The sequence below is a fragment of the Lepisosteus platostomus genome, chromosome 3, assembly GCF_059453375.1.
Source record: "Lepisosteus platostomus isolate fLepPlt1 chromosome 3, fLepPlt1.hap1, whole genome shotgun sequence".
Lineage (NCBI taxonomy): Eukaryota > Metazoa > Chordata > Actinopteri > Semionotiformes > Lepisosteidae > Lepisosteus > Lepisosteus platostomus.
The window spans coordinates 73258892-73284060 of NC_142613.1; the positions used below are offsets into that span (position 1 = coordinate 73258892).

General features: G+C 36.5%; 1 long non-coding RNA gene across 1 annotated transcript; it reads left to right on the forward strand.

The window, feature by feature from the left end:
• The first annotated feature begins 5724 nt into the window (after positions 1 to 5724).
• On the forward strand, positions 5725 to 17436 carry LOC148675435 (uncharacterized). The gene is made up of 4 exons (XR_015935597.1): positions 5725 to 5789; positions 15127 to 15247; positions 16345 to 16483; positions 16896 to 17436. It is a non-coding gene; the product is annotated as an uncharacterized LOC148675435 (long non-coding RNA).
• The last annotated feature ends 7733 nt before the right edge of the window (positions 17437 to 25169 follow it).

A 25169-nucleotide genomic window follows, 5' to 3' on the forward strand; every position in this document is an offset into this window, starting at 1 on the left:
TGGATAGCCCATGAATAGAAATAAAAAATTGAATTATTCAAGAGATATAATTATGCAAAGTGTTATCTAGTTCTTCTAACACCATTTTATAGCTGTTTTTTTTTAAGTATGATTTTTTTTTTATGTATGGTTGGTTGGTTATTGAATAATTAATTATAATTTATTCTATTATTACCTTAGCTATCCTTAAATTATTAATGTGCTTTGTTCATTCAAAATGACTTCAAAATCAGAACAGTGACATGGATCAGTTGCTTGGGCCAGAACATTCAACTACTAATCGGAGTAATTTATTTGCCAAAAGCAGTAATTAGCGCTATGGTGAAATTAGAGGTGAAGCTGTTTTTTAGAGGAGTCTAAGAAAAGACACAAATCTAAGAAAACAGACACAGGGGAAGGCCACAAGGTTTGCAAACAATTTTTTGCTGACATGCTACTATCCTTTTATGAGGAGTAAAAAGAAAATCCAGAACCTCTTAAATGTTGGTGATATCTGTTCCAGTAATACATTTGTGTTTTATGTTGTCTCGTTCAAAATCACGCAGGCTGCACTTTTCGAACTTTCTGGGCCATAATAATGACCAGCAAATGTATAACATTTACTCAAGAAACAATTGCAGCACTGATGGAGATTAAGATGTTTTATTTCATCATTATAACAAATGATAACATTAGTGGTCTAATGGTCACTGTCCTTTAGGAGACTATAAATTAACTAGATGATAAGGTAACATACATGAGGGAAATAATGTGTATGGCAACGTATCTTTCTTAGTAAATTCAAGCCACTCCCTGGAATTTCTTGTTCTGATGATGCCAGGTGGAAGGAATTTGGTCAAGGTCCACTTTGGAAAGTACAGTCTAACGTACAGTAGGTGATTTACTAAAATTTTAACATCACTAAAAAATGAATATGGCACAGGTGTCTTAATGTAACACAAGTGATTGAGTAAGCATATTAGTAAGCATATTAGCAGATAAACAAAGATAAGTTATCAGACTTTTCCATGTTATGGCTTCATACAGTGGTAATATGACTGTGGGCCATAAGAGCATAATAAAATACTTAAAGGAAAGAAAGACATACAGTACTACATACAGCAATAGTAGTTCAGACAAGTACTGAGGTGCCAAGCCATGCAGAGCCTTATAGGTGAGCATGAGGATTTTAAAGTCTACACGGAATTTGACAGGAAGCCAGTGCAAGGACTCCAGGATAGGAGTGATGTGATCACTTGCACTAGACTTGGTCAGGATTCTGGCTGCTGAATTTTGGACATACTGCAGTTTGTTCAGAGTACCCCAGAGAGTAGAGCATTACAGCAGTCAGTTCGAGAGAATACAAATGTGTTGATCAGCTTTTCAGTGACAGTTAAAGATAGCATAGGACATAGTCTAGAGAAATTTCTAAGGTGAAACAAAGATGTTTTGACAGTATGCTGCACATGGGGGTCGAATGTTAAGCCAGAATCGAATATAACCCCAAGGTTTTTCAATTTTGATTGGAGCTCAAGTACAGAACCATCTACAGATAGGGTTACAGGACTGGCTTTACGAAGTTGATGGGGGGTGCCAATAAGCATGACTTCAGTCTTGTCACAGTTAAGATGAAGGAAGTTTTGAGTCATCCAAATTTTTGTCAGAGATGCAATTAGATAGAATAAAGACAGCCACATCAGTGTCAGGTTTGGTATGGATGTATATTTGAGTATCGTCAGCTTAAAAATGAAAGCTGAGGCCATGTGATCTTAAAAGCTGACCAAGTGGGAACACGTAAATGCTGAAGACCAAGGGGCCCAGTATTGAGCCCTGTGGAACAACATACTTAACAAGACCGATTTCAGACCTGTACCCATTAAGAGAGACATAGTGACAGCGATCAGTGAGGTAAGATTTGAACCATTTGAGAGCAGTGTCAGAAACTCCAAACACAGTCTCAAGATGAGAAAGTAAGATGTTATGGTCAACAGTGTCAAAAGTAGCACTGAGATCAAGAAGGATGAGTATAGAAAGAGAACCAGAAGTTATTAGAAGATTGTTAGTGACTTTGATCAGGGCAGTTTTTTGTGCTGTGAAGTTGACTGAAGCCAGATTGGAGGGGTTCGAAAGGTTGTGTGTCATGAGGTGGTTATGTAACTGAAGTGTGACAGCATTTTCTAGATTTTTTGCAAGAAAGGTAAATTGGAGAAGGGGCGAAAATTGTTAAGGTTGTTAAGAGCCATGTTAGGCTTTTTTGGCACGGGGGTAATGGCAACAGTTTTGAGGATCGTTGGTACAGTGCCAGTGCTCAAGGATTCATGTATAATATAGAGGACAATGGGACAGAGAGAAGAGAAACAGGACTGAAATAAACTGGTGGTAATGGGATCTAAAATAGATGTGGTGGGTATCATATGTGTAACTAGTTTGTTTAGGGATGCTGAGTCAAGAAGAGAGAAGCTGTAGAGAAGGGAACCAGAGAAGTTGGATGAGGAGGGAGGAGGTGTGGAAATGATGTGTAGTGGAAAGAATGTGATGCTGGATGTTGTCAATCTTAGAACTAAAGAAATCTAAGAATGTTTTGCAAAGTTGTGATGAGGCAGGTAATGTGGTGGGGCAGTTTGGTTTGAGCAGTCTATTGATGGTGGAGAAAAGATGTCTGGGGTTGTTATGGTGATTTTCAATGATGTGAGAGAAGTACTGTAAGTGGATCTAGCAGACTCTATAGTAACCTTATATTCAGATAAGTAATCTCTCCAAGCCTGATAATGTACATTTAGGCCAGAAAGATGCCACCTATGCTCAAGTTTGCGAGAGGCTGCCTTCATGGATTGAAGATGGTCATTGTACCTGGGGGCAGGGCGAGAGAAGGAGATGGTTCGAGTTTTTAAAGGAGCAAAGGTGTCGAGGGTAGATAAAAGAGCACTGTCAAGTAACTGTATTTTGTCCTCTAGAGGGTCAGAGGAAGAGAAACAGGATGACAGAACAGAATTAGCAAACCTTTGGTGATCAATTGATTGCCAGTTGCAGAAATTTACAGAGCGTGGGGGGGGGGGGAGTGTTAGAAACAGGTAATTCCAGATTGAAGAGAATGGCTAAGTGGTCAGAGAGGCCTAGATCAAGGGGAGAGCAGTGGGAGACAAAAGTCATTTGCAATAATTAAATCTAAGGTGTGTCCTTTGTTATGTGTAGGGGTACAGACAAACTGAGTAAGATCAAAGCATCCCAATAGAGAAAGGAAGTCTTTAGCCAGACTGGAAGACCTTGAATCGATGATTATGATCCTAATTTGCTGAAATTGTTCAAACAAATTAAATGTATAAAGGCTTATCAGCTTCTTTGTGTAGCTGTAAAGAAGTACTAATGCAATAGGAGAAGGGAATCCGAGATATTTCCCCCATACTTAAAAAAAATAATTTCATTTTGTTTCCCAGATGTAAGGTTTTGTTTGAAGTCCAAATAAGAACAATTAATAATTCAGTAGCTGTGTAAGCCATACAAAGAAAGCAGTGTTGTGCCATTACCAAACATCATATTGAACACTCATACTACAAAATTATTTTTTGACACTTCATTAATTCAATTAATGGCATTTTTTCAGGAAGTTGCTATGCTTCCAGCTAGGGTCTGTGGAGTGACTCTCTCTGGCATAGCAGACTCCTTTTTGTCCGTAAGGGCCTTTTCTTTTTGTTACTATTTTTTGGGGGATTTCTGCCTGGAATCCATCCTCATTCATTCAGTCATTGTCAATACTCCTACTTGCTCTCAAGGCTCATCACTTTGGCTTCTCTTTTTTCAGGGTTGTGCCTGGAACCCATACTTATTCCGTCATTAAATAACAAAAAACAACCATACACTTGCACTCAGTATTTCAAGCTCAATTTTGCCATTAGCCCTCCAAGTCTTTTATTCTTATTACTTTCTTCACTTTTCTCAGTCAGATGTTCCATCTGTTGTTTCCTGCGCTACCTTAGGATACCAAGCCAGCTTCAGTATTGATACTACTTCTGGTTTAGCTCAATATCTGCCAGTGCTCCTCCGTACAATTCTAATCGCTACTACCAAACCCCAAGAGCTCTGAAGACTTGTACTGTATATATCCAAGTCTCACATATCATACAACGTTGCGGGGTTCCTATGATCTCTTCTGCTTGTAGGTTGGCTGCTGTTCACTTTGCCAGGTGGAAGACGGGTTATGTAAATTATTAAATCATAAAGATGTTTAAGCTTTCAATATGTTTTGTCTCTATGTTACATTAAGATTTGTCCAAATTACTGGAATAATATTTTAGAAGCTTAATACCAAAGACTAAAGATCTGTCATAAAAATAAAATATTGCTATTGTGTAGCCAACTGTCTGTAAGTGCTTTATATATGCAAAAAGCTACAGTAAATGCCTTACAGTAATATGTATATTCATAAATGTCTCCAAGTTACCTTTGAAGTTATGTAAGGAGGAGAAAAGATAGGTCTACAGTCAAGGTTATTTTTAATTCCACATGGAGCTCAACTAAAGGGTACTGTCTGTGTACATATTGCTCTTTGTTTTTAGAACAAAAATGTAACAAAAGACATGCCTATATGAGGAGAAAAACTGAACGGTATTGATCTAAAGGATAAACAAAAAGTGATTTGAAAGATGCTTCAAAGATGAAGAAATAAGAGGATTTGTTCATGTTGTGCTGTGGGGTACAGCAAGAAGTGAAAAACACACCCTTTTCATTTGTTTCTTTTGAACGGAATCATTGCTTTTCATTTAACCATTACATACAAGTAACAGTCTCTTAGAAAATGATTATTAATAGGATTTTGTATTTGTATTTTGACATACTGTAAGAATATAAAAAAAGTTGCAAATGAAAGAAGGCAATCCAGCCAATGTGGTAGGTTATAACCAACTGATGCAAGGATCTCATCCATCTGTTTCTTGAAAGAATAAAAAAAAAAACATTTGATCACACTACACAATTTCTAGGATCAAGGTTAATTTCACAGACCAAGATAAGCTACTGTATAGCCCTGGACATGGTTACCTAAAATATTATGTACTGTACAGTAGTTCTAAAATTAACACTAATCTGTCTCATTATCCCAACTTCAGCTAACCTGGGATATCCCTAGTGTGCCTCTGCTACATGCCTTCCCAGCTTTGAACTTTGCTTATTTGTGACCACAGCGTTGGCATCATGAATGACCTGCTGAGGAAACGGGAAGATGGACCCAAAGTGGTACCTTAGGGGGCTAGACGAGAGGCGAAGTCCAAGTTGAGTTCCGAGGTTCGTAGAAAAAGGTAGGAGAGTTGGTTTCCAATCCAGAATAGGGCAAGGCTGAAGTTGTGGTTGAAAAGGCAGTTCTGTGAGTCAAAAGGTGAAGGTCAACAAGTAGGCTTCCAAATCCAAAGGGGCAAGACATTAGACATAGTCAAAGGTGAGTTCCAAGGTTAGTAACAGAGAGTGAGACAGAAACAGAATCTAAGGCAAGGTAGGTGAACAAAAGAACAACCAATACCAGGCAAAGAGCAGAGGGTTCAGAAGGGTTTAAGTATTGTGCGAGGGAGAAGGTGTGTTGATTGATGAAGTGTCGGGGTTGGCTGATTTGCAGGGGTGGTGTCGTTTGGCAGAAGTGCACAGGGCTGGAGTGTAATTAGTGCGAGTGCGTTTCCGTGTGAGAATGTGGTGAGTAGAGGGCGTGACAGTTGGACTGTGTTTTACTGATTGTTTTCTGCAACACTCTGCTTGACTGCCTTCTTGGTCTTTCTCCGCTTGGCCTTAGGTTCACTTCACTGCCCGAGATCGCTGCACTCAGCCTGGTAAGTACAGCATTGTTACAAGAGATTGCCAAACAAGCAAAAAGAGAGAAAGTAGAAGAGCGCAGCCAGAATAAAGCCTTTTATACAGTCAGGTTTAGCTGGCAGGGTGATCAGCAGGAAAGATGTGCTACAGTTACAGCCTTGGGGTCTGAAGAATCAAGCTGCATGGCAATAAAACAAGCCTTCGGGCTGAAGATAAGCTGCTGACTAACACCAGTTAGAGAACTGCGGTCCTGTGAAATCTACATCCATGTGACATGTGACCAGTAAACCACTGTAAAGACTAAACCTGTGAGATGGTATGAACCTATGCCTGGGTGGTGCTAGATGCTGGCTGAGATGGCACCCCCGTGGAGAAAGCCTGCTAGTGAGTAACCACCATAATTATTGAGAGAAACTTTGTTTTTTATTGTTTGTGCCAATTAGCTTAGCTGTCCGGCACCAGTAGTCAGGGACTGGCAAAGTTATTAAGAAGCTCAAAAAGAGGCATCTAAGTTCTCATTTGTTTTATTTCTTTATTTCATGGTGGCTGTTGTACTCACACATGTAAATAAAGAGTACTTTGGACTTCAGACTTCTGTTGGATTGTAGCTTTGGTCAGGGACCCATCTAGAACTTGTGCCCCTGCTGTGAGCCAATCAATGCAGCATCACAATTTGTTTGTAAAGATAAAATCTATCCATGAATAATTCACCCCATACATTTTCCATTATATACAGTATATATTATATACTATATAAGTATATTATACTATATATAATTTGTAGATTGAATATATATTTTGTCTAGTAAATATATATGTATAGTAAAAATCTATTAAAACTCACTTAGTTCAGTGTCTATGAAAGTAAGCTTAAGTCTGGAGTTTGTTACTTCTAAATTATGTTTGGGTTTTTAGCATTACTTCAATATGTTGGCTGCTGCACACTTTCATTTTTCTAGAAACCAAATGAGAAATTACTATTAATTTGCAAAAGCTTAAAATAATTAGAAGCAAAATGTGCAACTAATTTCCCCTTGTCTTTAGTTACAGATGGATGCTGTGCTGTGTGAAATAATTGGCATTACATTAACAAATTTTATGTCTTTGATTTTCTCAATATTATACTGTATGTTGTATTTGAAATTAATCTTGCCCAGATGAGCATCAACGAAAGAAACAAAATTGAATCAGTGTGTATCAGAGGCGATCAACATAATTAGTTGAGACATTGGTATTATATAGATGTACTGTTGTCAGTCAAGAAAGAAGAAACCGTATAGTACAGCAACAATGTGTTTGATCTGTTTGTTCCCCTTATCTTTAACGACCATATCATTGATTGTAACTGCTAGTAATTCATCAGATTAATGAGTGGATGCAGACAAGCAGTTCTTGAAATTAGTCTGGATGTTAAGGGAAACTCTAGATAGGATCTGAAACAGCATTCTTTATTAATGATAATATGACTATTAAAATGTGCATGCATGCATTCAACTCAACAGATGTCATTGAAATATCCTGTCGGCATAAGATCTTCTTTAAGAAATGTAAACGAAATCCTCTGACAGAGCTAAAACAGCCAAATGCAGTAAGCAATATTACTTCCCCTGCCTTTCCCAAAAATACAGTCAAATAACTTTATTGAGAAGAAATAGCATTTAAAATGTTTTCAACGCTCTTCAAAGTAATATCCATACTAATTACAAGTGAAGAGGCTATTGCTAGTTGTGTCAGATACTTACTGAATAAAGCCTTTGTTTTACCAGGAAAATCTATGTCTACATACACTTTGAGTTTTACTTTTCATAAGGTTCAGTGAAATGTTGCCAACTGTAGCACATTCCCTAAAATTTATTTTGCCATTCACTTTCTCCTATCTTGTTCTTTGAGTAAAACTAGACAAGGAATTTTAGTCAATTAGATTTTATTTAAAATCTATAGTACAAATTTGACTTGATTTACCACATTGTTTCTAAATATGATAGGGATAACTCAAAGTAATTGAAAATGTCAGCAAAAAATATTTGTTTTCCAGTATCAACAAGCTTGATTTTCTTCAATTCTTGTTTAAAATAATCCTTTACACAAAATTTAAATTCAGGCACAGGGATTTAATATTTTTTATAAAACTTAATAACCATCCATCTTGCTGTGGGGCTTTTAAAGTTTTTCAACTTGCTTCATAATTGGATGTGGATTCACATTATTTTGAAATGTACTGTTTTATAAAGTTTGACGTAGAGTGGAAACTGATTTCATAAGTCAAATTATGAGACCTGTTATGCTATGCACTTGACAGTTTAATGTTAAAAATTCATTTTAATTTTTGTTGTATTTGTTATTTATTTATAGAACCATGGAATCTTTAAATGCACAATACTGACACAATAGTGGTGCACATAAACTACATCACTAATACATTTTACTTCTGGTGGGGTTAATGGACCTATAGTTAATGATCCTGTGGATAAAGACATCCATTGAAGTAACCTGAGCAGCAGTGTGTGCATTATAGTACTGCTGTCATTCTATGAGGCTTGCTGCTGCTAGTCTGCTCCCCTTTACAGCTTTTTAGAAACTTGTAGAGGAGACATTGCATGACCAAGCACTAGCCTGCCCAGCTGTTTGCTTCATCAGGTCAAGTGCTTGCCACTGAAAGAGCAGGATGCCATGTGTTACTCTCAACAATAGACCGTAATAGAAATATAGTGCTGTTTTCCACAGTATCTGTAATAACAGAAATAACTATTGTTTGAGAAGCCCTTAGAAATGCTCAGTTCATTGCCAAAGTCCGGATGGACGATTTTATTAAATATAGAACAGCTTTAAATTATATGCAGGTAGTTTGTGCGAATCTCTTCTCAACAGACCCAAATGCTAAAATATGAAAAGAGCTACAGTACAAGTAGAGGTTAATTCCACACTGAAATGGAAAAAACAAATAGAAAGAAACATGGCTTTTCAGCTGAGGAACGTGCTTCAGGTGTGTGAAAGAATGTGGGACAGAGCCAGTGTATGAGAATAAGGAGAGCAAAAGAAAGAGAAGATGAAAAAGGGTAGGGGGAAGTGAGAGAGAGATCCAAAATGAGGGTCGGATGGTAGGACAAATACAGAAGGAAGCGTGGAAGGCAGAAATCGTGTAAATGAATGGAGTGAATTGTTGGGTAGTTGTATTTGGAACACAGATGGTGTGAAACGTTTTTTTTTTAGGATTCTCTGCTTCCTTCACAAGTATCTGAAAACAAAAGCCAATAAATTTAATGAATTTACAGACTCATAAAAGCACCACCTTCACCTTATATTTCATTGCATTTCTTTAGACCTTGTTCTTCTATGTTAGTTTTTAACTTTTGGACAACATGTATTATATTTAATGGTGTAATGTTTAAGAGTGTTGAATAATATTGAAAGTAGGACCATGTACAATGAGACCTAGAATATAAGATAATCATCTGATATGTACTAAAATATGCTAAAGTCCTTCAGCATTTCCAGCCTTATACAGTATATTTACCTGTTTTTCAAGTTATCTTTCCACATGCATCTCGCTGTCGCTTTTAATTCTGTCGGTAATTTGAAGGATCCTAGTTCATTTACACCAAATGATTGTACATCAAACCTTTATCTTAGATCAGAAAGCATGTTGAGGCAAAGCCACTTGTTTCTCTACCCCTTGATTTGTAAGTGCCTGGCTTCTTCCTGAATCAAAACAACTAGAGTAATATTTGTTTTCACAAGAACAAGGAACCTGATATTCCCCCTTAGGGACAGAACCTAGCGTTGCTATTTTAAAGTAATATGGAATTCTGGCTTGATACAATTAGCATGCATGAAAACACTTTACTCATTAATTTATTTACTGTTAGTTTTTTGCATTCTTTTTATTCATAAACATATTGGATATATTTTATTTTTGGATGTATTTTATTTTTGCGAGAGCTTAATTTTAGCATTATTAATCCAAGAAAAGTATTTTTGTGTTTTTAAAATGATCTATTAAAAATAAACTGTGCATAGTTTAATAAATAATTTAACAGTTACTTATATTTCAGGGTATTTTTCATAAAAAGACCAGCATTTACACAAAAGTGGTAGTATTAAATGGAATATTATGAGATGAAAACGTTTGCTAAATAGAGGCACTTAGAGTCCTTCACTTTTTATATACCACATTTAATGCAAAAAATAGGACATGTTGTTTTCTATTAACAAATATAGAACAGTTATTTGTCCTCTTCTATTCGCAGAAAGAAACCAATCCATAGAGAACTCCATTTGTTGCACAGTGACAAATATTATATTCAGCTTATTGTATAGTGTTGAGTGTAACTTTTATTTAGCCGTGAGAATTTCTCAGAGGACAAATCTTAAAGAAATATACGGTATGGATATAATAAGATTTAAGTCGCATAAACCAATAGGTGGATGGATATTCCTACAAATCTGGTGTGGGTTACATCTACATAACCTAATTTAAATTGATATTTTTCTCTCTCTGTTTTCTTGTCCATGATGCCAAGGGTGATGGAGCGACTTTCCATTTTATTCCTATTGTATCCCTTAGATTCTATAAAGGGGAGAAACACATTTCTGTTCCTTGTGCCAGATAGCTGTCTGCCAAGTGATTTCTTGTTTTCTCTCAGCACAGTTTGGCCACTACATGCCTCCTCATATTTTTTTCCTAAATCACTTGACATCATAAGACTTGGTAGCTTGTGTCCTGCCATTCCCAATTAGAGCTCACAATCTTCAAAAGAATGAATATGAGGTCAAGATGCTGATTAATCTCGGTGTACAATTTTATGTATGCACACACAGTACTTCACATTGAGTCATAGATGATGAATGGTCACATTTCATAATATTATCATCCAGAGGTGGTCCTTTGTACACTTAAAATATTTTCCTAATTTTTACTTTTATTATAATTGTGCCAAACATTTTAAATGTGTCCTGAAAAAAAACTATAATTAAAACTGTCAGATAAGAGAAAAAGAACTCTACATTAGATTCCCTAATTGCCTTATACTATGTTCTCTGAAAATAATGGAAAATGGGCTAAGTGTTTGTATTGGATAATGAATTTGATTATTTTGTCCAATCAGTAGATACTGTATATTACATTTCTTTTAATACAGAGTGATTACACTTTCAATCAAAGAAATACAAAATAATGTACATATGGTGTGCAGACATTTAAAAATATCATCGAGGGTTATTACATTCTATCAGTTTTAAAAGCAGAATCGATGCAATTATTAGATTTTTTATTGTTTTCTATTTTGGAAGACTTTCTATGTTTCATTCCAGAGGAAAAAGCCTAGAAAAAAAAGGCCATTTGCTCCAGGCGTGCGTGAGCTGGTGAGAGGTGCCTTTGTGCGAGAGCAACCTGTTAATTGGAAACACCTGTAGAAGGACACACAGCTGGTCTGATTGAGTAATTAGCACTCAGAGGGAGTGAAATTCCGTGTGAGGAAAAAGAGCTGTCAGGAGAGACTCTGTGTGGAATTAGCCACTCCCATGGGCTAATTAAGAGGCTTATAAGAACAGCTACTGTACGTGGAAATGTTTTTTGGTCTGCCTCTAGGCTTTAACTTGGAAAGAAGGAGTGTGAGCACTCCAGAGAGGGTGCTCATTGGGATTGGATTTGGCTGGTTTACAGGTCTCCAGTAATGCCTGAGAAAGTACAACTTAAGCTGTGATGAGTGGTGTTGTGGGTTCCAAACAGGTGGGCTTGTGAGATGGTTCATTTGCCAGGCTCTATGGGTTCAAGTGTGCCGCTGAGGAACAGTTGCCCATTTGAACTAGGTCTGATTAGAGGTATTGATACCTGGAGGAGTGAAGCGCTGTTCAGCAAGGCAGCAGCAGACATTCTCCCTACATGGAAAGATCTAGTTGAGACAAATCTAGTTAAGAGTCCACTTGGTGCTTTGCCATCAGACAGGTGGTCTTGGAGTGTCAGAATTGGGAAGACAATCTGGCTTCAGGGAGGCAAACGGTAATTGCTGTTCTGTCCCTGGCAAAATCGGTTATTGAAGATGGGGGGTGCTTGGGGACCTTAAGCTGACATGATTTTAATAGAGCTGGAAACTGGGTGACATTGAATAAGTCTTCACAAAACTGAGAAGCATGAAAACTGAGCGGGTTTCCCCGAGAGCAGCATCATGAAAGAAATAAGATCCCTGAGGGGCTCGGAAATAAGAAAGATCATGTAAAATGCAAAAGAACATTTCTCTTTTCCTGTTGAACTGGTCAAGTGATGTTGGTGTTTGTAACTGCTTCCTTGTTGGATGGTAGACCTTCTTAGGTTACATTTATAACTGTATAAAGATGAGCCCCATTAGATTTAATGCTACATTATAGAGTTTTTTTTTTACACTATTCCTTAGACTCAAGTCAGTCAGTGAATTTGCTGATCAACCTTAAATTTGGACTCTTGGATTTTTAAGAACGGGCTCAATGCTTATTGCTCCAGCTCACCAGTGACCCTGTGTTGGATAAAGTAGTTCGAAGATAGATGGGTATCATCACAGACGCTGATTGTGGAATGATGTTGGATATCTTTCAAATACATACATTTTAATAATGCGTTGGAGTTATCTTTGAATAAAGACATGTATGGTGGTTTGGAGTTTGGAAAATTAGAGCATTTTAATTGTCAAATATTTGCAAAGTAGCTAGAGCATGTGTGGTATGTGAGATATTGTACTATTCCTTAAGATTTTCTTCTATTGGAGAAACTTGCACAGAAAACGCCATCAAAACTGGTAATTCAGTATACAGTGTGCTCTGAACAGTATGTATGTCCGGTATGGTACCCCAGGATCAAAATGAGGATATACAGTACATCATGCCTTTAATAGTTACAGTATCTTAAGTAAAGATTCCAGTATGTGAAATAAGTGAGTTATGGACAGTAAAAAGTGTTAATAATTAATAAGTAATAATCCTACACTCCGTGGATCTTCAAGCACAGGAACAAGGCACATCATATTTCCAGCTTTTTCATCAGCAGCACACATGTATGGAATATCCACATGAACTCAAAGACATGGCCCAAGAGGGTTAAATATTGTTCTGGTCTTCTTGCCCTGGTCTCCCATTGCAATTGTACACAGCAGAACCAAATTATTTTCCCAGATGGAATTTCAGCAACTAGCATCTGCTAAGGTAGTTTCCTAGTGCTTGTTGTGTACCCTAATATCTTATAAAAAAACTTAGGCAACACAAAATACAATGTGAAACCAAAACACTGCATAGTGTGCAATTAGACATTTTCTGTGAATATTTTTTTAATGATTTCCATGGAAATTATTGACCTCTTTGAAACTAGGATGCAAAAGTGCAGGTTAGCTTTTGGACAAGGATGGTTGAGTTTAAGGTTGCAGTAGTAAAATTCTTTTAACGAAAACGTAATTTTGGACGTTATATTAGAATTGATATTAACATTAATATTATAAGTTACTTTTTCATGTTTCTTATTCCCTTTGTGCTAATAGGATGTCAGGATCGTAAGTATAATATACAGAGTTTTCTGTAAAAAAAAACAATGAAAAGTAGTAATACACTGAGACATACTGTAGCACCCAACAAATGTGTGACTTTGGGACACCAAAGTCTAAACGCTTTTCTTTACAGTCTGTTTGTGTGCAGGACATGTTGTACTTATCATTCAAATTAATTATTAATTGATGATATTTTTGGGGTAAATCCATGCATGCATTGAAAAATATACGTATATACGAAAATATATATATATGTACTTTATGTTAAACCCAGTAAATCAAGTAACCATAACTATTGGGACACCTTGCATTTCAGGTGTATAAATCATTATTTGGATGGATATACAGTGTCTATGAGTTAGCTTCAGGGAGGACATCTCTCTTCAGCATGTAAAATGCTTGCTCTCTTGGAATAAAATCTGGAAATTGATTTAGCTAGTGTAAGATTTTTCCATTTTTTTATCCTGTGTTTGTTTTATTTTTATTGTCATGCTGCATGGCTAAGCACCAATCACTAGGTATGAATGGATTTTCTTTTACACAAGCAGGCAAAATGTGTAACAGAATTCATTCTGCTTTTGCTATTATTAGTTACATCATCAGTAAAAATGAGGGAGCAAATTCCAAAGGCAAACATGCATGCCCAGGTCAAGACACGACCTCCGCCATTCTTCGAAGACGGGGTGGTTATCTTTGAGGAATCTGCAGTTTCCTTCTTTCTCCACTTTTTTTAACCTTTCCATCACTTTAGGTAAAGGTTTTTCTTGATCCGATCTGTCCACAAAATTATTTCAAAATTTCTCTGAATCATCTGGTTACTTCTGAGCAGATTTTGTAGCACAGTGGAGGTAATGCTGGGGCCTGGGCATGGCATACAGTATATGAAATCAAAGGATTAAACCGAGTGTGATGTGATTTTTTGTACTTGCAATTACCCCAAATTATAATTTTTGATAAATTGTACTTAGTGTTCATATTAATCTCATAATTACAGATATAAAGTGTATGATTGTAAAGCACAATAATAATTTTGTCTTTGCTGTCCCAGTACTTTTGTAAGGTGTTGTATACATACTGTAGGTGTTTTTTGCTGCCTAAACAATAAAGAAAGAACAATGCCAAAGATCAGGCGTTTAACTTGCATTTCATTAAAATGAAAAATGCTTTATTTCAAAGCTCCGTATGCAGTAAAATGCTCCATATGCACTAAAATGCTATATGTTCTCTAAAATGTTATCTCAAGACTTTTATATCTCTGTAAAATGAAAGACAAGTGTTTTTAAATTGCTGTTCTAGCACAAACAAGCATCTAAATTGACAGCCTGCAGTTCACAATTATATTGGTTTTTTTAATGAGACAAAAGGAATCTTACTGACAAATCATGCCTCTAAGTCCCTTGCTTAAACTTAAATGTTGTGTTGAGGTGATGTGAATATTCACAGAAATTGGGGATTTGTCTTTTCATATAAGGTTTTATTCTTAGTGCACTATTGCACAGTAAACAAGCCTTTCAGTCTTTTTGAAAACCCTTATAGTATTCCCAACATTCAACTTCACAAAAGGTCAGAGCCTTTAAAGTGGAACCGTAAAAGTCTGTATTACTAATAAAAACAACAAATATGTATTGTTTTATGAAATACTCACAATCATTGGCCAAACCTGATTGTTTATAAGGAAAGCAATTTTCTGACAAAATGCCATATTTTGCCATATTAAAATCTGATTTCAGTGAGTTTACATACGTTAAGAACAACACCTTGTAAAATAAAGATTAATAATCTTGTCAAAGGAGTAAACTCGCTGCTTTTATCTCTTGAGAAATTGATGAAGATTGTAAAATAATTTCAGCCCTTAAGAGGAGGGATACCAGGAGTTTTCTGCTGAGCAGAAGAGTGGGAGATGACATTGCTTTGCTGAATGAGCAGAAAAAGGATATTGGAAAGCTCACAGGATTCGATGATGGAAACAGGTATTATACCATGTACAGCAGACTATGGGCTATCTTAAAAACATCAGTAAATAAATACTTTGACTGTTTATTAGCTAAGAATACTCTGAAATACAAAATTGCTTTAACAGTGAAATGACTGTTTTTTTAGTGTGAAAGTGTAATAATGGATTTTACAAACCTATTGAGTTATTTGGACTGTAATAACAGACACATAGAGGATTTATCCACATTGGTATGCAGATGCACTGCTTAGAGTGTAGTTCATCATACAAAACAACTTTGAAAGTCGTTAAGATTATGAATTTGCTAGCATTGCACTGTATCTCTACTGTAAGCTTAGACATGGTAAACATACTGTATAGGTTACTAAATGATGATTACAGTTTTATTTTCCTCGTTGTAATAATGTCCCCTAATGCTCCTTAATGCAGAAACTGGTTTGTACTGTAGCTGACAATGCAACCAGCAACTTTAATGTTGCTAGGACACATTTGACTCCATAACAGGTTCTTTACACCTCCCTGAACAAGCAGTGCACCCACATAACAGTACAAGACATAACATTAGTATTGCATAAATGCCCTTTTTGGTGTCTAGTAATTGCAGGTCTTCTCACTGTCTACCTGAAAATACAGAACACATGACACACAATGTATCTCCAAGGGTCATACTCAATCACCAGATGTTCAACAGCCCATATCCATAGGTAGAAAGGAGAATGGCTTATGAAAATCCTCTTTCCTATCTATCTATTCATAAAAGAAACACATTGTCTGCAATAGTCCCTGTTGGGAAGAAGAATCAAGAAAAAACAAACAGAAAAGAATTCTGTACAGTCGAATCCCTGCAGTCTCTGTAATGGTCAGGATGTACAGAAAGACTCCATCAGATTCGCTCTGTTTCCAGTCTATCCATCGCCTCACCATACCAATCCTTTTTTTCCTTGCCCGCAGGAAAGCAAAGTCCCAGCACAATACCTCAGTTCTGTCATTAAGGCCTCCTTTAGTCAGCAGTTCCTGGGCAAAATGTTTCTCTCTCCCGTGGTCTCGCAGAACGTGTCATCAGCTAACCCTTCTGTTAATGTCTAACCCTTCTCTGGCTGTCTTGCACCGCAGAGCCTATGGGAGGAAGAGAGCCCCTTGTCTCTTCTTTCAGGTCCTTACCTTCAGAGCACAGCTCCTTTTCAGCCAACAAACCAACTGTGGGGGCTTTCTATTCTCTCAGACAGGAGCAGTTACAGTACAGTATGTCCAGGTGATTCTAGAAGAAAATTCAATGTAAATGATAAGGGTTGATCGAGAACTGTGAGTTTGCAGATGTTGTGAAACCCAGTCACTCCTTGTTTATCTTTCCTGCCTTTCTCTGTCCCAGGTCAGGTCCACACTGGCTGAACACCACCACACATGTCCCTGTGCTAATCTTTAAGGTGTAATTGAGCTAAGTCTGAGAAACAGTGTGTTCTTCAATTCTTGGTGATTGTCACTTACTCCACTGCCTGCTTTGATTATGGGAAAGAAGCAGATCCACAGGAAAAGATTAAAAACTCCTGCACTGGCCACTGTATGCAAACATAATTAGTCATAGCCCCTAAGCCTTTACCCCTCGTTAACTGTTTTCACTCTGTGACAGTAACTTAGTATTTACAGTATGTATGTTTTCATTTCAGTTATTGTGACAGTGCAGATGATGCTGATGACGACGGCAATCATTATTGGTGATCTGTTCCAGCAGTATTCCCAACTGGCTTGAAAATCATAAGCAACAAAACTGTAGACTAATTTACTAAATGTGTTTATTGAAACAGTGTTTTGGTTCAGAGATTTCTGATGGATTTCCACTACAGCTTTTAAAGCCACAAAAAAGTGACCAAATATTTTAGACTGCCATTTTCTGTAATTAATTTGTACAGGTATTTCTATATTTACATGCACTTAATTTGCAAGTTTTTGGTTTTGCTTGCCTTGAGAATATATATTACTTCTTAATTTGGGACAAAGCAGTTCTGCGGTTAACATGCTTGTTCGTAGTTGGCAACAGAAAGCTCGACAAAATGTTTGAGACAATATGTGCCGTGTGTACACAGTTCAGCGCCGGGATAAATAGTGCCTCTTGGATGACACCAGACAGCTGTCCGACCTCAGTCTCACTGTTCTTCCAGGCACCATTCTTTGTTGTGTCACGCTTACTAAATAAATCCGTAAAATTTATTTTTGTCTTTGTTTGTTTCTTATGTTTATGTTGTATAAATCTAAACTGAAACCAACCAAATCCTAAAAGAAAGTACGAGACTGTGTGGGGAAAAAAAGATATTCAAAATTAAATTCAGAGCAAAACATTTTTAAAACTTTATGAATTTGAAGTCTTTAAAAAATAAAGGCAAGAAAAATCTTGAACCAGGACATTCCATAAATAAAACAATTATATTAAATAGTCTCAGATTAATATTAATTGTGCTGAAGCCTTATATAAGCAAAATGTGTTATGTGACGATATTTTAAAATACTGTAAATAGCATTTAAATAAATCACTGAGACTAAGAGGACTGAAGAAAGTTACACATTCTTTGAGCACATGATTTTCCAAATTGTTAATCGCCCATCACTAAGCAACAATTTTTCCTTACATACTGTATGTTTCATTTAATTGCCCAACATAAACAAATGTTTAAAATAAAAGACCTGTATTTAACCATGGACAAGTATTCAGGTTGTGTGTTCAATTATGTAAGATAATCTGGAACAAAAATCATAAGGAGATTCATTGAACATATTGCCTGCTTAGTAGATCAATAACTTATAAAAGCCTTCTTTATCTTTAAACAGCAGGTGACATACTGTAAGGTGAACTATAAATGTAACTGGATTATACCTATTCAGGAACAGGGTTGAGTCTCCTGGTCTATATCAATTACCTGTATTCTTTAATTATGGGAGTCACACTACTAACCTTTCATTAGTTAATACTTAGAACAAATGTCAAAGCCTATGCTTAAAAGCTAAACCTGTCCCTTATTTTCAAAAAGGAAATTGTACCAGACCTACTGTAGATCTAAATATTTGTTAATATATTAAATTCTATATAATATATAAATATTTAAAAATATATCAAATATGGTTTTTCACTGTATTTCATTTACTGGGAGAAAATATTTAACTGCTACAAAAAATGAATTTATAAACACAAAAATAACAGCTATTACAAACTTAAAACCCTGAAATATATCACTATTGGTTTTGATAATTCTTATCAGTAAAAGTGTTACAGTTCATCACTTCTTGGCAACACAATATAAAGCATCACATTTAAATTATTTTTAATAGAATGCAGATCAAAATAAATATTTCAATATATACTATCTACATGCCTGTACAAAACAGATTTCCGACAGCGTTAGTCAAAACAAATACTTGCTGCAGATTAAAACCTGTTTTAAGAAGAACATACTCTGTGCTAGCTTGTCAACATTGTACCAACACACCTAGCCTTGTCTGCTGAATATACTTGTCAAGATGCAGCTTTTTGTGAATAAAACAAATGCTTTAATCCATGGTACTGTCAAACCCATACCCTTCATGATCGCTATGTTATTATTACCCAAAAACAAACAGGTTGGAACAGCTAATGTACAGTGAGTCACAAAGGTATCTGGCAATAGCACAGACAGAAAACTTTCTTTTGAAATAAAGATCAAAGTCATGTTAACAGTGTCAGACTGAGTGATGCATTGAATAGTCATGAAGATGAGACATCTGTCAGCAACCAGGTGGCATTGCAATTGAGGGGAAGTGATATAGATGATATTTGTGGCCAAACAGTGAGAGATGGCTGTAAACGAAGGAATGGGCAATAAATGGTTGGGGAAACATACATCACCACTCACAGAAGGCTTTGTCTGTGTGTGGAGCTAGATTATCTCTACACTAACTCATTGTTCAGGAACATTTTTTTTCAAGTAGTATTGCGAATATTATCTTGAGCATTTCCATTTCAATGCATACTATTTTATGTTCTTCTCTGCAAGACTAACAGTTACATACAGTACAGCTGATTAAATAGATCGATGTTTTTCATCTTCTAAAAATATAAATTATTCACCTGAATATTCTCTGAGATCACTTTTGCTTAGTTATTCCTCAGTGATTATATACTACCTCAGTTTAGTGCTCTCTGGTTGCTCCATGGTCATTTGTCAAAATTTGAGGCAGCTATTAAAAAAAAATTCTCCCTATGTCACTGCTCAAATAGCAGCATGTCTTGCTACATGAATTTATTCTCTCAGGCAGAGTAAATTTTAAACCCCTGGGCAAACTTACTAACAGCAATCAATTCTCAAGGTCATTAGACCAGAAGGTGAGATATAACACTATTTACAATTGATATTAAATGTTTCTATCACTTTCCTATAAACCATTTCCTGACATGCCATGTATATAGTATTATTCAGTGGCAAATACACTTTTAAATACTAAATAATGTCCCATTTTTTACCCAAAAATGACCTAACAGGATCGAAAAACAGTTTAGCAAAGATATGCCTAAGTAGTGAAAACCATTCTTACAGCAGGCTTGTCAGACATTTGTGAAAAACACATTTTGAAATTTGAAACTTTAGCAGGTACACTTCAAGCACCATAGATACTGTGTAAATACCTAAAACGGACGCCTTCATAACTGGATGCGTGGAAACAGGGAATTCCTGCTATTCCTATCCAGATTGTAATGGCAGCAGAATACTCATGTTTGCCTAAGAGACCGTAAAGCAAAACAGTTAAATTCAGTGCTAGGGCAGCACTGTGGCACAATGCACAGGATTGCTTCCTCACAGCGCTGACGCCCTGGGATGAATTCTGTGAGGAGCTCTCCCTGTGTCCACATGGGTTTTCTCTGGGCGCTCCGGTTTCCTCAAACAGTCCAAAAACATACTGTTAAATTAATTGGCTTCTGGGAAAATAGGCCCTGGTGTGTGTGTGTCAGGACGCTATGACTGGCGTCCCTTCCAGGGTGTACCCTGCCTTGCACCCGATGCTTGGGATGAGCTTTGACTCCCCCACAGCCCTGAATTGGAAGAAGAAGTGGTGAGAAAATGGATGAATGGATTTTGAGCTGATATGATTTAATTTTAGTGAATTATGAAAATACTATTACTTACTGTAAATGGTTACTGCAAATTAATTGGAGGTAACATTGAGAAAATAGTTTGAAAAGGCCATGATGAGTAATTTGTTATCAAATTTTCTATCTAATATTACTTCCACATTACTTTATTATTAATAATAATTAATAATAAATTAATGATAATTTGAATATTTTGGAAGTATAATTTTAGATTATTATGAAAAATATAAATTATATAAACATAAATGAAACACAGGTACAGATAATTAGGAAATATTCATAAATTACATCAAGCATTAGTTTACAAGAGGGAGGAGATTGACAAGTTAAAATGTTTACAACATCACCACCTTGTATCCTGATCTCATCAGACCTCAGACTCTAGGCACGGCTGGGCCTGGTCAGTACTGGGATGGGAGATCTGTTGAGTGTCACCCGGGTACATGCTTCACCTTATTTGTGTATGATATGGGTCCCCTCCTTAAATAAAGTGCTTTGTTCCTTTAGGTTGATAAGCTCCACATTAACACTATGACTGATGAATTACACCAGAAAGAACTGACACCAGCCAACTTTAAAAAAATGCAAATATTTAAATTTCCAAAGGAAAAACAATTAAAAATACAGGTTGATTTTCTTCTATTTGGCAGATCAACCCAAACATGAAGTTTGGTTTATACATGATTTTCTTTCCTATCTAGTCTCTTACTGCAGTAAACAATGAGAATATAATCTTTACTGGCATTCATACAGTATGACAAGCTGCTAGTGGGTACTGTATGAATTGTTATAAATTGGTACCAGTCTGCTGTGGAAATAAACAACTCTGGAGATGTCGTGTCCAGGATATTGTTGGGTGCAAGCTGATGTCATTAGAGAAATGGATTACAATGGCTCATATACAATACAATGAATTAATATGCTTTAAAGAGATTATCAAATTGTAAGATGGATCTTACACAACAAGTTAATACAAATGTAAGAAAGCTATTGAAATACAGTAGGTTGATGTTGAAAATATTTTATAGGTGTTTTGAAAGGAAAATGAAGACATACCATTTTGGCTACAAAACGCAATCAAGAAACATGGGTTATGAGTCCCAAAAACATATTGCACCATATGTGCACTCATAACAGTGACTTTATCTGTTGCAATAAACTCTAACTCATCATAAACTCTAACTCATCTTATTAGTGAGAGAGTGGACTAGGCACAGCCAATGAGGTGTTTTAGCCTGTTGACTGCCAATCCTGTTGAAAATACAAAAGAAAAAGACACAGAAATGCCTAAATACTGTGTGCCCCACTTATGATGCGATTATCATAAGCCATTCATATATTAGAGGTTAACTACGCTGTCACTTCCTATCATCAAGGCAAAGGGACCAGGCTGTATCCCCAGTTTAAAACACAAGATAGTTATGACTGGTACTTAGCCACTGCCAACTGCATCCCACTAACTCATAAATTCTGCTCTAAACATATCATACACTAACTAATATTATTTCTAAAACAAATGGTATTCACCCCATCCAACATGCTGGCATGAGAGTAAAGTCCAAGCCACATCTCTCTTGCTATCCCTACTTTCATCCTATTTCCCTCAAACAGCGTGACATTTTGTAATGGCATCATGTCCGTCAACCCAAAATTCCTCTAGGACAAAATCCTTATTGGACAACCACACACATTATCTGAATGGACACTGCAAGAAAAACACTTTCAATCCCTTTACAGTATAGCAGAGAAGATCAGTGTACAGCATCAGTACAGACTGACAAAACCCCAAAACGTACTGAAATCTACATCTGCTCTCTTCAGTTGAGTCTCCAATATAAGGAGGAAGAGAATGGATCCAGCAAAGAAACGTCTGTGGTGAGGTTGAACATTGTAGATGCTGATGAAATGCGTCCTTAATCGTAGCATGTCCTGAAGTTTGTTGGCCAACTGTAAGCCAGTTGTTACCACATTGTTAAGCCTGTTTGAAAGCTCTGCTTTCAGTGTGACAACGTGGCCTTTCCACTGCCTTGTGAGGGAGTGAAGCACGGTACCTTTCTCATGGACTTTCTCGTTGAGCAGCCCTAAAACCTCATCCTGCATTTGCACTACCATGTCATGGATAGTGATACTTTGGGTAGTGAAAGTTTGCTTTATCATAGTTGTCCACTCTTTGTAACTAGATATAAGTTTGAAATGCTTTACGTCTGGTGAAGTGGAAGCTATCTTTTCTTGGATGTCTTTACGAGCTGAGTGAATGGAAACTACCCTTGTGAGAAAGTTTAAATCACGCTATGAGGCATGTACTGTATAAGAGGCTTGTACCTTTAAAAGAGGTGCTTTATCCAATACAAGGACAGGTAGGAGCTGGAACCTAACCAGGCAAGAAACAGGCGCAAGGCATAATATACTGTACCCTGGATGGGACACCACTCCATTGCATGGCACACACTCAGAAAGCAATTAACCTACCAATATGTTTCTGGACTGTGGGAGGAAACCAGAGTACATGATGAAAATTCATGTTAACATGGGGAGAACATACAAACTCCACGCAGATAGCACCCAAGGAACTGAATTCAGGGCCCCAACGCTGCAAGGCAGCAATACTCACTATTGCGCCACTGTGCCACCCTAGAATTTTGTTTACCCTTTTAATTGATCCCCTAGATTATCTAGAAGGTATACATGATGTTTCAACATAAATACCAAAGTCTTTTAATGAAATCCATGCAATAAAATATGTACGTAAAATAGAAACACACAGAACAGCCACATTTCTTTACAGTCTAAATTAATGTACTATATACAGTATATGTATACTGTATATTGTACATATTTTTAAATCCATTGTTCAGGGCGTTTTAAAGAATTATATGTATACATATTGTGGTTCTGCATAGAGTTCGTTATGAATGTAGAAATTCAGCAGGATTCAATAAAAAAACATTTCCATTATTTTTATAGAATTTTCTGAAGTAGCAAAGAAAGATGAAACTGTGTCTGATTTCTCCTAACATATTTGGTTCTCAAATCCATTCTTGAAATGAATTTCGACAAGACAAGAGGTATAACTAATTGTTTTCCCTGCCCCCATGAATACTAATCACTTTCAGTTGCTACCCAGACTTAAAGATTAACCCCTTAAAATCCATTCAGAATGAGGAATGTTCTTTGATTCATTAGATATCAGTGGATGTCTCCATTTGTCAGTAGTCTAAAGCAAAGATACATTCTGCAGTTTAAAAAAAAATCTGTTTTTTATTTATGCATATATTTTCCCAGCTCATGACTAATGCCATGACTCATAATAAAATCAATGCCTAAGCATTTCGGTCATTAATGAATTCAGTTTTGCATTTCAACATTACAAATGTGTAAATTATATGAAACACTTTTGATTACACCTCTAGCTCTGTTCTGAAAGTAAATTAATCATTTTGATGCAATGTAAAACAAAATGTATAAATTGCAAATATAAATAATGTTAAGGCAATTATTTGGTACTGTGCCTGTGAAGATGGATTGTTGGTAACAAAGGTTAACATGGTTAGATGATGGTGACACAGAAGATGGGTTTACTCTAAAGTGTATGAGCAGAGCTAAGGAAATAGAACAATGATTGAATATCTTCTGTAGGTAAATATTTTTGAATAGAATTATCTATTTTTTGCTTTGTGATTTCTTGGTGTACAAAATACGGGGATTAGAAAAATACAAAAGAATCTTGTGAAAAAAGATTTTTGTTAAACCTTTTCCTGTTAAAGGAAATGTAACTGCAACTGAGGGAAATGAATATGAATTTTTAATTGTGGTTAAAATATATTACATAATATCAGGGGTGCCATTGCCTTCCTTCCTGATTTTGTGAGATCCCAGGAGATAAGGCTGGGCCTGGTCAGTGATGTGATCAGAGACCTCTAAGGAAAGCCAGTGTGCTGTGGTAAGTGATGTTGCAGGACCGGTAGAGGATGCTCATTACTCTGGACCAGAATTTCCAATCCAATGTCCGACTGTAGAGACTGGGAGAAAATACAATTTAAGAGGTGCCAACCTTCAGTTGCAACATTGAATGTAGAACCTAACTTGTTATACCAGTGTGTTAATTAGATTGCACCCAGTTAGGCTACACAGGTCTAACATCTCTAAAGTCCCTCTTTACTTCAATTGGTGAAGCAGTTTCTCAATTTTCTGCCTGATCTGATGTGTAGTGGGGCTGGTGACACATAATAGCTGCCATGCATCACCCAGGTGAGCTCTGCTTTTCAGCTGTGGGTGAAAAAGACATTCCTTTCCTGCATGTAACTAATGGGTCCTTTGGAATGAAAAGATCTGTAGAAATGCAAGGGATTATTATTATTGCTATTATTCATATATTTGACTAAGAAAGGGTTCTTGCTTTATAAACATAATCTATTCACTTGTTGGGTTGTGCAGTATGGACTAACAAATTAAAAATGTAAATTTGTCCTACATAACATGTAAAATAAGTCATGTGCGTCAATTTCCTATAAGACTGAGATGGAAGTTCTTAATTTAAAGGTTTCTCTGAACCTTGTTATAGAAATAAGACGTGGGAAATATTCAGGGGATTGGGTTAGGGTTAGGCTTCCAGGAACATTGGCCCTGGTGTGTGTGCATGTCTGCGTCTGTGTGTGCGCTGTGATGGACAGTCTTGCTGGCCAGTATAAGCTCTGGTTGTGCCGCGACCCTGTATTGGATAAACCAGTTTGAAATTTAGTTTGATCTAGTAAATTATTTACAACATAGCACTAAAGAGAAAGGGATGTTATGCTGGTGGAGTCACGGTTTGTGTGGTTTATGGACC